The sequence below is a fragment of the Ictidomys tridecemlineatus genome, chromosome 1, assembly GCF_052094955.1.
Source record: "Ictidomys tridecemlineatus isolate mIctTri1 chromosome 1, mIctTri1.hap1, whole genome shotgun sequence".
Lineage (NCBI taxonomy): Eukaryota > Metazoa > Chordata > Mammalia > Rodentia > Sciuridae > Ictidomys > Ictidomys tridecemlineatus.
The window spans coordinates 156,630,020-156,643,898 of record NC_135477.1 but is presented as its reverse complement, the minus strand read 5'-3'; the positions used below and the strand labels follow the sequence as shown (position 1 = coordinate 156,643,898).

General features: G+C 40.2%; 1 protein-coding gene across 1 annotated transcript in view; it reads left to right on the top strand.

Moving 5' to 3' along the window:
- Positions 1 to 13,879, top strand: part of LOC144367169 (transient receptor potential cation channel subfamily M member 8-like) — a 465,203-nt gene that overhangs the window by 274,871 nt on the left and 176,453 nt on the right.

Sequence of the window (13,879 nt, the reverse complement as noted above, 5' to 3'; positions counted from 1 at the left end):
ATCTAAGCCATGCTCCTCCAATCAAGGCAAGCTCCTTGGGGGTAGGACTTCTTTCCCCTTGTTCTGCCTCAACCCTGTTGGGCAGAGAGGCCAGAAAGGATGATCCTCCCTGCCTTGTTTTCAAGTGGAGGGAGTCCTGTGTGATTTTTTTTTTCTTTTTGGCACTGAGAATTTAACCCAGGGGTGCTTAACCACTGACCCACATCCCAAACCCTTTTTTATTTTTTTTATTTTGAGACAGGATCTCATTAAGTTGCTTAGGGCCTCACTAAATTGCTGAGGCTGGCCTCAAACTTTCCATCCTTCTGCCTCAGCCTTGAAAGCTGCTGGATTACAGGTGTGCACCACCACACCCAGTTCACAGTCTTTCTTGTTTCCCTACTCACTTTTTTCCCCCTACAGAGCAGGAATGACCCACCCTCTTAGGAAATTTGAGAGAAATTCCTTATTCCTTCTCCTTCACTGCCCCCATATGCTGAGGGTTTTATGGGCAGGCCTCCTATGCGTGCGCCTCAGGGAAGGGGTGGTTAAGGAGCAAACTGGAAACTGAGGAGTTATTGAGTCAATTCTGTTGGACTTGCCAAATTATTCTTCCTAATGTGTGAGATCAATATGCTTTTGTTCTGAGAGCAATGTTGTCTGGGAAAGAGGAGCGGACTGTAGTCATGTAGAATGGGGAAGAACTATGCTCAACCCTGGCTACACCCTGGCTAAACTTCTCAGACCCTTGAGTGTGTTAATGTGCATTTCAAATCTGGTAGGGGAGCTTAGGGACCATAGAGTGGTTTGGTATTTAGCACTGAGAGCTGCTTTGCGAAGTCACTCCTGTAGTTAAAGTGTATGCTCCTCATTTCTGTCTTGAAGTCTTTGAAATTTCTTAAAATCCAAGGCAGAGGTGAGAATTTATGATCAGAGTGATGGAACTAGAATGTCCCTAAAGTGCTGAAATGTCATTACTGTCCTAAGGTTTGAAGAAGTGGGAGGGAGGGAAGGCAATGATATTCCCAGATTCAAGGACAGGTTCCCTCCCTGGAGAAACCTCAGCCACAGAGGGGCTGGGACATGAGACAGTAATTCAGTGATGAGTTAATGCAGAGGACAGACGGATGGACCAGGCCACTAGTAGATACAGAGAAAGAGGAAGACACTACCTCTGGCCTCAAAGGGCTTTCAACTAAGTGAGAAAATCCTTAGGTCAGTGTTTCCCAAGTGTGGTCCCTTGGCCAGAAGCATCAGCAGCACTTGGAAACTCGCTAGAAATCCCAATTCTTAGTCCCCCAACCCACACCTACTTGAATCTGAAGCCCACCTGTGTGCGTTTAACAGCCTCTCTGGAGGATTCTGATGTGTCTCGAGTTCAAGAACCACCTGTCCTATAGGATCTCTAAGTTTGCATCCTAGTTCAATGAGACCCTGTTGTCAAACATTTCTATGGTCGATTACCCTGGACACCACCAGTTTCAAGACAAATCCTGTGAATTGAATTAAAAACCCTCAGACATTTGAGACCACATGGCAATGAGGCAAGAGCTAAAAGCCTGAGATAGGAAACCAAGTTAAAGCCCCAGTTGCTGAGGTCCTTCAATGACTTATTCAATGCCCTCACCAATAAAGTAGAGGGATTAGTAGCAGCCCTACGTGCCAGGGTTCAAGGGATTAGATGAGATCATTTGGAAAATGTGAGTGAAGTTGCTAGACAAACACTACTATTTGGATCTGATTTTGGCAAAACAGTCTCTTCTGAGTAATCATAGTCGTCTCAGTATAAATCCAAAAGTTTGTTTCTTTCTTTCTGATTTAGGTATAGTCTTTAGTCAGACTTCATTTTAAATAACTTTTAATTTTTTTAATTTTTAAAAAATGTTTAATTTCTCTTTCTTTCTTTCTTTCTTTCTTTCTTTCTTTCTTTCTTTCTTTCTTTCTTTCTTTCTTTCTTTCTTTTTTGTAGTACTGGGGATCAAATAATCCAGGAGTACTCAGCAATTGAGCTACAACCCCAGCCTTGTTAGTTTAATTTAATTTAATTTTGAGACAGAAACTTGCTAAGTTGAAGGAGACCAGGCTGGCCCAGAACTTGCAATTCTCCTGTCTCAGTTTCTGGTCACCACTTGGGATTTAATGAGGGTAATGGGAGGTCCTTTCTCTCCAACACACATCATGGACGACATTTACCGCAAGTAAACTTTAGCTTCTCTTTTAGAGAATAAAAATAGGTTTAGTTTCTATTTTTTAAAAGCCATCTTCCAAACAGAACCCACTGTGAAACTTGCTAGAAATCCCAATTCTTAGCCCCCCGACCTGGGATCGTTAGCTCAATACTCCTACAGAATAAACTTTGCTCTTCCTTGGTGTTCATTGTGAAAAAGGTAGCTCTGGTCACCACCCACATCCTCCTAGTGTGGATTAGACTTGGGGCTAAAGTTAGAATAAGAATAAAGGTTGGAGTAAGAGTCCTGGAGCAGAGTATAAAATTATTTATCATATAAGATGCATTGGAATGAGGGCTGGGATTAAGGCTCAGCAGTAGAGCACTTGTCTAGCACATATGAGGCCCTGGGTTCAATCCTCAGCACCACATAAAAAATAAAATAAAGATATTGTGTCAAACTACATCTAAAAAATGAATATAAAAAAATTTAAAAGATGAATTGGAATGAAAGCATGAAACAAATTTTTCTAAAGGCCGAGAAAGGGATTATGGTGGACATTACACTCTGGCCACTTGTCAACTTCTTGAAACATTATCTCTGGCTTTAGAACTGATACAATAACTGGCAGTGGCCAGTGTTACAGTAAAAACCCATCTCTTGTCCTCCCCTTTCTTAGTGTAAAGTTCTCCCAAGGGTGAGCTCAAAGGCAGAGGACCTCTGCTTGCAAGCAGGGGCTGGAGGCCTAGCTACAAACTTGCTGTCTACAAGACAGCGGTGCCTGCTGCCTCTGTCCTGGAATCACACCTGGGCAAAGTAGGGCAAGAGGCAAGCAGGTGGGGTGTCAGATGGGACACTTCCATGCCACCCACCCAGGTGGGGTTGTTCTTAGACCAGCCAAACCATCCCTGAGACCAGTATAGCTGGCTCACTCATTCAAGTCAGCTGTACCCCATAGTGCTTTGTGTTTCACTGGATGACATCCGGCCCTTTTACAGCTGAAAGGAACAAATGTCTAAGATGATGGGGAATGAGCTTTTATTGGAGGTGGAAGTGGGAAAGGTTTTTTCATCTTAAATGAAAATCTTAGGTGAGATTCTGTCTAATCCTAATTCTTTCTGGCATATGTCTATCACCAGATGCCTCACCAAGTCTCAAAGCCATTGACCAGTATGGCCATGTCTGTCCACACTCCACTACAGAGCCAAAGATCCCTGAGAGGCAAAGTGACTCAAGGTCACACAGCAAAATAAGTTAGTTCTAGGGGAGAGAGTTTGGTCCTCCCTACACTCATCCCAGTTTTTCTAGGAATTACATCAACATGAGGCTATCGACAGTGGGAAGCCCCCCTTCCAGGGCTATGTCCTACTATAGATCCTACAGAGTATAGGATTGGGGGAGGATGTGCTAATAACTCAGTTTAGGGGAACTGAATCATTCTAAATGCAGGTTAATAGCATACCCCTGATTCTGAAAGCCAGGCTTAGACAGCAACTCCTGACTCTACCACAAAGCATCCTTTCTGCTTTTGGTCAAAACCAGAACTCTGAGGGTCCCTTTGGTAGTGGGAATTAACATCCCTCCAACACCCTATCAGATGTTTTGTATGTCACATTCTGGTTTGCCTGTCTTGTTTCAGTTTCTTTGTAATTCCTCCTCTTAGGGTAGAAATCATTTCCTCCTTTCTTGGTCTCCTATTCCCTTGACCCTGTAATTGCTCTTTGTGGATGCTACCTTTTAAATGGTAGTAAGAGGAGAAGGCTGGTCAGCTTTGAAGAAGTGTCCAACTCTGCCCCAGAAGTCCAGGCCCTGAGTCAAGGGCAACACTTGTCTCTTCTAGGCCTTACAACTTTGGGATTGTGACCCACAGAAGGAAATGCATTTGATATCATCATGTGAGCGTGTGTATATGTGTGCGTGTGCATGTGTGTGTGTGTGTGTGTGTGTGTGTGTGTGTGACAAAAATTTATTGAAACCATGCCCATCCTCTATAATGTACTGGCACATTCTATCTCCTTCTAGTTCATTAAAACAATTGCTACTTGTGACCTGGTAGATTGATGAGATGTGGGTCATCTCAGATTGTGACTTGGGGACCACAGCCTCAGAGAGAATATGCCAGCAGTCCCCTCTGAAACAGCATGGAAGAGTGGGAGGCTGCTGGGGGAGGGGGCTGTTTCAAGTGTTGTGGAGCCAGCAGCACATGGAAGGAACAGTACAGGGCTCTTGCATTGGCCAATGTCCTCATTCTGTGGATAAACAGAAGACACCAGCCTTCAGAGCCTGCAATCTGCTACCTTTCAAGAGCTTTCCAACTCAGCCAGAGAGAGGAAGGAAGGAAGGCTTGATTAGGAAGAAGAAAGCAACCTGTTCTGCCCAACATGCCTCCAGCACTTACAGGCTAGACTCGGCTGAGGCTTTCTTTTGCCATCAGGATGCCTGTTAAGAGCAAGACATCTTGCAGAAGGGCCAGGACAAAGGGACAAATGATTTGATGGCACTCAGCCCCCAGGCAGCTCTCCTCCCTCTCTGGAACCTCCCTCCATCACTGTGTTCCACAGAACACACTATCTGGGGGCTTTGGTGCAGGAGATGGCTGGGGCTTTGGGAGCCAGCTGAGCTGCTGATAAGACAGAATGTGTCCCCGTGAGAATGTACACTGAGTCCAGGGGGAGGCATAACCAGCCTGCCTCCCTTTGTGATGACTCTGCCCGTCTCCATAGGGACTTGAGAGAGCAATTCTCTGCAAGGTGTGGCGGTGGAGGTGTGCCACCTTGGTCACCGTTCTGAAGGAAGAAGAAATAGAGAAAACGGTTTCTAAGAGGAAGGCTAGGCAGTGGGCTTGTCATCTCCAGCTCAATGTCCATAGTGGGCCCCTTGGGGGTGAGATGTTTCAATGAACCCTTTGGTTTTGTGTGTTCTCTCCACTGCCCCCCAGACATAGGCTGATGTTTGGGGAAGGACAGGTAAAGGAAGTCAGTGTGAGCAAAGAGCAAAGCATGCACCCAGCTTACAATCCAAGCAGAAGATTTTTAAAAATGAAAAGCTGCCGATGCCCAGTACATAAGAGGATGTCAGCAGAAGTGGCACTATGAAGGGTCCAAAGTAGATGCTGCAGGAGGGCAGGAATCAGGAGGTCAGGGGGGCTGAGCTTTGAGGCATGTCTCGTAGAGGCATTGGTGGAAAGGAGGGGATCAAGGGGTGCAGCAGAAGAAAGGCCTGGAGGGATAGGAGTGAGGAGCACTATGCTGGGCATTGCATATGCAAGGCAGGGAGGAAAGAAGGGTCAAGTTCAAGGGTGAGGACAAACATTGAAAATCTTGATGTCCCTCTGATTAAATGTCCTTAGAGAATTTAAAACCCAGAACCTTCATCTTTCAGTGACATATAAAGTCACACGAAGCACAACGTGAACACCCAGGGTGAGAAGTGGGTGCCTGTGGCAGGGCAGCCACTGTAGAATAGTTGACGGGATTGGGAGAGAGTTCCAGAGGCTGAGGCCAGCAAGAGTCTCCTCTGCCCCTGGAGGATGGCTGTGTGGGCAATGGTAGGACCCCATAAAGCAAGATGGGTTCTGGGAGCACACAGCTTATGTCCATTTCCTTGCTCAGCCAGTTGTAAACTATGAGACGTGAACCTCTGCAAGTCTCAGTGTCCTTGCTAGTAAGAAGGGAGTCGATATAATAATTCCTGTAGATCACCGTTACTGTCAATGTATTGGGTCTGGCACATCGTTATGCCCTTAGCAAACAGAGCTTTTATTATTATTATGACATCACTTCTGATTCTCTATCCTGACTCCTGTCCCCTCATGCAAAACAAGAGCTGCTGCAAAGTTACCCTATTTCTATTTGTATCACATGGTAACATTGCATGGTGGCTGTCTGGTATCATTCCCCTTCTTTAGTGGGGGACAGGAGATATCAACATATCTGATGGGAACAATCACCACACTGGATCTGCTGGCTCCCATTGCCATGCACCAGCACTGGGCCACACTAAAGTAAGTTAGTCTGTCCACCAAATATATGCAACTTACCCCAAGGAAAGGAGGGGCGGGGTGGGATACTGGCCAGGATGTGGAGAGAGAGGGAAGAATATCAATCTGGCTCTTCCAGTTTGGATCTGGAGTGAAATGAGCTTTAGAAGTTATTTAGAAGTCAGCTTCCTTGACTTCTGAGTCAGGGCTGTGCATTTCTCCTGAAGGCTCCCTAGCTACCATAGTGCTCACTTAAAGTTTTCCAGCTAATCCAAGAGGACACAGAAAGGGAAAAGAAAAAAAATGGAAAATTAATGCCATTTTGATATACTTTGATTTTTGCTGTTCATTCCTGGTGTGTCTACTTTTATTTCCTCTTTAGAGTTCTCTGGTAGTTGTTTGGGCCAGTCATTCTCTGCAGGTTTTTGGTTGCTTTCAGTTCTATGTGAAAACTTCTGTGGGCTCCTTCATCTTTTCCCATTGTCTCTATGGACATTTTTGTCATGAAGAGGTGAGGTTGAGCATTTTTTCATATTGTTCCCTCCATTCTAAACTTCTCATACATTCACTTCTGTGAATGGATTATGTTATTCATCATTGTGCCAAGTTTAATGCTTGAATTGTCTTGTTTTTATCTTTTTTAATTGTATGAGTTCTTCAATTCTAAATATTATCTTGGGTTATTTTTCTATGTGACAATTTTTTTTAACCACTATTTGTTTGGTATCAAATGGTTATTAGTTAGTGTCCATTATCATAATGAAGTTATGTATATTTATAAATTAATGAAATTGATCAATGTTTCCTTTTTAAAGACCTTTTTGAATTTTTTTATTTCAAGAGCTGTATAATATTTGCCTGTTTTGTGCAATACTTCTTACTTTTAGGCCTTTTATCCATCAGAATTTATTTTTATAAATTATGTATGATGAAGATATTGTCTAGTGTTTGTCTCAAATATTTCACCATTTTTCCAATACCATTTATTACTTATTTTTGTACCAGCTGACTCATCAAATACTAAATTCCCATACAATTCAGTGTTTTGTTTCAGAATTATATTTGATTCCACTGGTCTATTTTTTGAGCTATATTATATTATTTTAATAAACATGGCTTTATAATATGCTTCAGTAATTAATAAGTCAAGGACTTCCTGACAATTTTTTTTCTCAAGTTTGTCCTCACAATTATTGATATTTATATTCTTTGATATGAATTTGAGACTCAACTTGTTATGATTATTTAAAGGAATCTTGAAGGGTTTGAAAGAATTAAATTAAATGTATAAATTAATTTGTGGAAAATTATATATCCAATTTGAGTCTTCTTATCCATGAACATAGTATATGCTTTATTTATTCAAATCTCCTTTTATGTCTCCTAAGAAAGGTTTATATTTTTTCATGAAGGTTTTATACATCTTTGGAAGTATATTCCTAGATATTTCATGGTGTTATGTGAAGGGCATCATTTCTATTATTTTTTAATGCTTGGTTATTGTAGATACATGGGAGTGTTGTCTATTTTTATGTTTATCTTATGTCCAGGTTTTACTAAATATACTAAGTAGTTTCAACAATTTCTCAACTAAATATTTTAGTTTTATGATACATAATTATACTTTCCATAAATAATGATTGTTTTTATTCCTTTTATTTCAATATTCCTCTTTCTCTTTTTTCCTTTTATGTTGTCTTGACTGGAATACCAGTATAATGTTAAATGAAGTTAGGAGAGAAAAAAATATTGTTCTATCTCAATTTTATTGAAAATTCTTCTAAGATTTTACCATGAAGTATAGATTTCTAATAAATATTAGTCATCAACTTCAAGCAGAAGTTTTTTATTTATCTTGGCTGATCATTTTTAAAACATCAAATATGGATATTAAATTTGATCAAATGATAATTCAACATTAAAATAGTTGCAAGTTTTAAACCTACTAGTTGTTTTCTTATGTCAAAGCATTCTTATACTCCTACAATAAACCATACTTTGTCATGATGAATTTTTTTCATATAAAGCAGAATTCAATTTGTTAATTTACTTTTTGATTCTATATTTACAAATGAGACTGACTTTTAAACTTGTTCTATAATTTCTTTATCTGATATTTATATCAGAATTTTCCTCATCGCATGGAATTAATATTTTAGTCTCTTATATATCTATGTATAAAACTTAAAGCATATACAAACAAACACATACATACATATAACTTTTTATTGTAGACTAATTTTTGTATGTATGCCTGGGGTTTATATTTTTATATTTTATCTAGAGACAGGGTCTTGCTAAGTTACTTAGGGTCTCACTAAGTGGCTAAGGCTGGCTTTGAACTCACTAACCTCCTGCCTCAGCCTCCCAAGCTGCTGGGATTACAGACATGCACCACTTCACCTGGCTATACTTTATTTTTTTAAGCAGTTTTAAGTTCACAGTAATACTGAGCAGAACAGAGATTTCCAGTGTTCGCCCTGCTACCTCTCACACATAGTCTTTCCCATTATCAACATCCCTCATTAGAGTGACACATTTGTTAATATCTATGAACCTACGTTGACACATTATTATTATTATCCAAAGGCCACAGTTTACATTAGGCTTCCCTCTTCTTATTTTATGTTCTTTGGATTTGGAAAAATGTATAATGACATAGATTCACCATTATAGTGTCATAAAAGTAGTTTTGCTGTCCTAAAAATCCTCTAAATTCTGTATATTCCTCCCCACCCCTATTCCTCTGGAAACCACTAATATTTTTACTGTCTTCATAGTTTGTCTTTATTGTCATATAGTTAGAATTATACAACATGTAGCCTTTCCTGACTTTTTTTCATTTCTTTCTAAATGATAGCTCATTTCTTTTTAGCACTGGACTATATTCCATTGTCTAGATACAGCACAATTTGTGTATCCACTCACCTCCTGATTGCTTTTAACTTTTGTTATATATGAAGTTGCTGCAAATATTCACAAGTAGGTTTCTGTGTGGACATAAGTTTTCAACTCCTTTGGGTAAATACCAAAGAGCATTATTGCTGGATCATATGGTAAAAACATGCTTACCTTTGTAAACTTTACCTGATAAACTTTCTTCTAAAGAGGCTGTGCAATTTGGTATTTCTGTGAGCAAAGAATAAGAAGTATTGTTGCTCCAAGTCTTTGCCAGCCTTTGATGTTGTCAGTGTTCTGGATTTGGTCCACTCTATCAGGTATATAGTGGTGCCTAATTGTTGTTTTAATTTATGTTTTCCTGATAATATATAATGTTGAGCATCTTTTTGTATGCTTACATGCCATCAGTGTATCTTCTTTGGTGAGGTATCTGCTGAGGCCTTTGTCCCATTTTTTAATGGCATTATATATTTATTCATTATTGAGTTTTAAGAATTCTTTCTACATTTGAAAACAGTATCTACTATTTTCTTCCAAGTTTGCAGCTTGTATTTTTATTTTCTTTACACATATAATTTTATATTTTCTATTTTTATAAGCAAATATATGTATACTCATACATTTGTATATGTGCATAAATACTTGCATATATATGTCCCTTACATATAGTAGATAAATGTCATAGAGATGTGAGTACATGTGTGTGTGCATACAAATGTGTGTGTTATATATACATATATGTGTATATATATGCATGTGTGTTATACACGCACACGTATATATATATATATATATATATATATATATATCCATATATTTGTGAGATCTTTTCATATAGTACAAAAAGAACTTACTTGCTTTTTTTCAAGTTTTAAATGACTTCATGATATGACACTGTATGAATGAAGTATAATTTATTTAATCAATTTCTTAATCCCTTACTGGTAGATTATTATAAGCATTTTTTAAATGCATAAATGTATACATATATCATTTTACACAGAAGTGAACACACACATGTATATATAGAATCTATGTTATCTCATGTTTATATGATAAATAATATATATGAGATAACATCTCATATATATAATAAATTATATCTTATATATATGTGATAAATCCTAGATATGTAATTGCTTAGCCAAAAGACATATACACTTCTAATTTAGATGGATCTTGCTAAATTGCTCTTCATAAAAGTTGTAGAAATTCACACTCCCACAGGAATTTTTGAGATCTTCCTTTTTTACGCATATCCTTTCCAACACAGAGTTATCAAACATTTTGATTTTTGGCAGTCTGGTGAGTAAAAACAAAAAAGGTACTTCAGTGTAATTTTAATTTGCATTCCTCTTTTAGACAGGCGTAATGACTAGCTAAAATCGTACATTTTGCGGAATCCCTTGTAGAAAGGGGTGACAATGTGGTATTTTTCTGCCAATGAAATTTAAGGAAGTCATTGGGTACAGCTTGCAAGAAAGCAAGCGCAGAGGGTGATCGACTCAGCCTAGCAACTGTTATTTGTCTTTTGCCTTTTCCTATCTGGAGAGAAGCAAACGCAGAACTCTAGATGATGAGCAATGCTGAAGATGACCGACAGAGAGAGAGAGGTGGATTGTGGAGTGTGCCAAGATCTTTTTTTTTTTTTTTTTTTGGTCTTGTTTTCAATTGTATTTTTTCGGTACCAATTCTATTCCAAGAGCTATGAGTGCCAAGGTGTATTTTGGGCAAGCAGCAGATGACTAGAAAACAAAAGCTATTACAGGTGAAAAATCCTTTGGCAAATATTTCATAAAGCTATTCTGATATGCAGGGATCACAACACTAGTTACTTTTCATGGCTGTGGAGAGAACGAAATGAGATGGTACATAGAAAGGTACCTGGAACAAAGAGAGAGTTTTTAAAATTTACCCATGTTTACTGTCAGTGGGGTAGTATCACCCTTTCCCATGTCATCCTCTGCTCCTGGGCAAGAGCTGTACTTTGCCTGCTTTGGGTAGTGATATGAATAGTGATGATGAAGTGTCAGAGACAGAGGGAGGGGCAGGGAGTCTGCAATAGCTCCGTCTTCTTAAAGGCTTCGGTGCAAAGCCTCTGACACAATCTGTTAGCCCACCCAACCCTGCAAATTGGAAATTGGGTTTATATTTGATCAGTTTGGCTGGGCCCCTGAAGCTTCATGTGTCAACAGCAGCCCCGACTTATCGTCATCAAGCTTGCAGATGCCAGACCTGCTGCTCCAGCCTCTGGGAAGAAATCAGGCTACACTTCCCAGTGTCATTTCTGGTTCCAAGATTATCATAGACAGCTCAGTCATTCTTGGGAAGCAACAACCCTACTAGAGTTGAGAGCCAGAGACAAATAGGGCAACAATAGGCAGCTGAAGGTTTGAAAAAAAAATTCACCTTGTGTTTCATACATTTGCTTCTAGCATGTAAAGTCTATCCTTGAAAGGGGAAAATTTTTTATATTTGAAAGAAACCCAGAGGTTTTATGATTTGTGGGGAACCTTAAGAAGGGTGGCCGGCTGGAGTAGGTGTTGATTGGTTTGGAGTTTTGCTGTGCTGGGTGGGAAACCAGGCTCTGAGATGAGTTTTAGTGAGTTGTAACAGAAGGAAGCAAATTCTCTAATTATCAAAGAGAGAAATTTGGAGTATTCTGCCTGGGAGAGGGGCTAGACTTTGCAAGATCAATGAAAGAGATGATCTAGGGACAAAGTGAGGTCAGAAAAATGGAAAAAAGCTGATTCTTGGTAATGAGAACTCCCTCCCAGGGAAGATTGGCCAGTGAATTTTCAATGATTCCTGATACATAAATTTGATTCCTGTTCTGTGTATTTTCTGGGTCCCTTACTAGTCTAGTTCTATTAGGCTGTTGCCCAGTGACCTGGGGACTTCTCACTAGACTCCAGCTCTTAAAGATTCCTCCACCTCCCATAGTTCCACTGACTGGGCCCTTGGCAGACTCTTACCAAATTACAGCAATGACCCCCAAACTTTCTTCTAGCTCTAACTTCTTATGAGGTCATTTTGCTTGTGTGTGTGTTTGTTTTAATAGAAGGAACTCATGTTAGCCCATGAATCCAAAGCTTCCAAACTTCCTTTGTTCACAGCATCCCTCCTGCCTTAATGACTATGTGTGTGTGTGTGTGTGTGTGTGTGTGTGTGTGTGTGTGTGTGTGTTGCCCTTAGACCTAAAGAAATATACAGAATTCCCATTGATTAAATGGTTAGGTGCGAACACCTTCATAACAGTTTATATCCTAATAACTTAGTAGCCATCTGAAGAAACACTACACACAAATGGAAAGAAAAAGTGATACTTTCCATTTGTTTCCTACATAGCCAGTGACTTGCTCATGGCTATGTAGGCCTGTTGAGCGCCATACAATCTCTCCAACCTTGGAGTCCAACTGCTCCCCACCATTCTCATTCCCTATTCTACACTAACTTCATCCAATCCTTGCTTTTTATTATAGCAACCACTAAAAACGTCTTTTGCAAAGATGAGGTGTCATTGTCAAGAATAAGATCATTATGGCTCGGTGTAGTGGTGAATGTCCAAACCCAGCCTCAGAAAGTTAGTGAGGCTCTAAGCAACTCAGCAAGATCCTGACTCTGAATAAAATATAAAAAAGGGCTGGGAATATGTCTCAGTGGTTGAGCACCCCTGGGTTGAATCCCTGGTACCAAAAAAAAAAAAAAAAAGGAATAGGATCATTGTGAACTACTGTAAACTAATAGTTGTGTAGTGTCTGACAGAGGTTGCTGTGCTCACCTTGAAAATGAAAACCATGCATCTCACCTGTAAGTTTGCTACATTGTCCTCAGATGCCTCTGTAATTGGCGTATAATGTCCCCCTCCTATTTTTTGAGGGATCTATATGTACTTCCCCACTGCAGACATTTTTTGACTCCGTGGCCCAGTTGCAGAATATGACAGTTTTCAAAAACTCCGTGCAGTGTCTGCCTATTCTTGCTCTGCTAATGAGTGCATTAATAGAACCCTCTAGGTGACGACCTATCTGTGCCCCAGTGTCAAGTTTGCTGGTGACATTCCAGAGAGCAAAAGTTTCATCCTAATTCCTCTGCATCCATGATCCTCAGGCCACTCACTAGGAATTGTAAGCTCTCAGAACCCACCACCACCCTTCTCCAAGACCCCAGTGTGTGATCCTAAGCCCCACTCTTCTCCTTGCCAACAGGCATGGTCCCTTGTCCCCAGTCTTCCTGGTATTTGACCTCATGGAGATGGGCTCAGTCATCTTCTATCTTTTTTTGTTAATCTTCTCAGGAAACTTCACTTCTCTTGACTAACCTATGTCATATCCTCTCACCTCTCCCCAAATCTTCAGTGTCTTCCCATCCTGCCCATCACGGAGGTCAGGTGTGGAATTTTCCACTCGTGGGATCACTTTGACTCCAGCAGAGGGGCCGTATGGCATCTCAGAGCAGGCTGTGCAGCAGGTGCCCTGTCGTCATTGTTCCCTGTGCTCCCTTTCTCCTTGCCTACGTGGACAGCAGCATTTATTTCAAAATGTCCTTTGAGAAGCTCTTTTGGGCCCTCCCTCCTCCACCCTTCTTTATGCTCTCAGCTGTCCCTTAAGTCACAGCATCTGTGACCATTTACTTTTCCTGTTTCTGAGATTTTCTCCAAAAAAACATTGCAGGCTCCTAAAGAGCTGGAAGTAGTCTCTTCATCTCACGTGTAAAGCATCCCTCATCTGAAAAGTCAAAAGGCAAAACCCTCCCAAATCCAAAAATTTCTGAGCACTCGCATGACTCCTCAAGTGGAAAATTCCACACCTAATCTCTTGGGATGGGTCCCAGTCAAAATATAGGTGTGCTA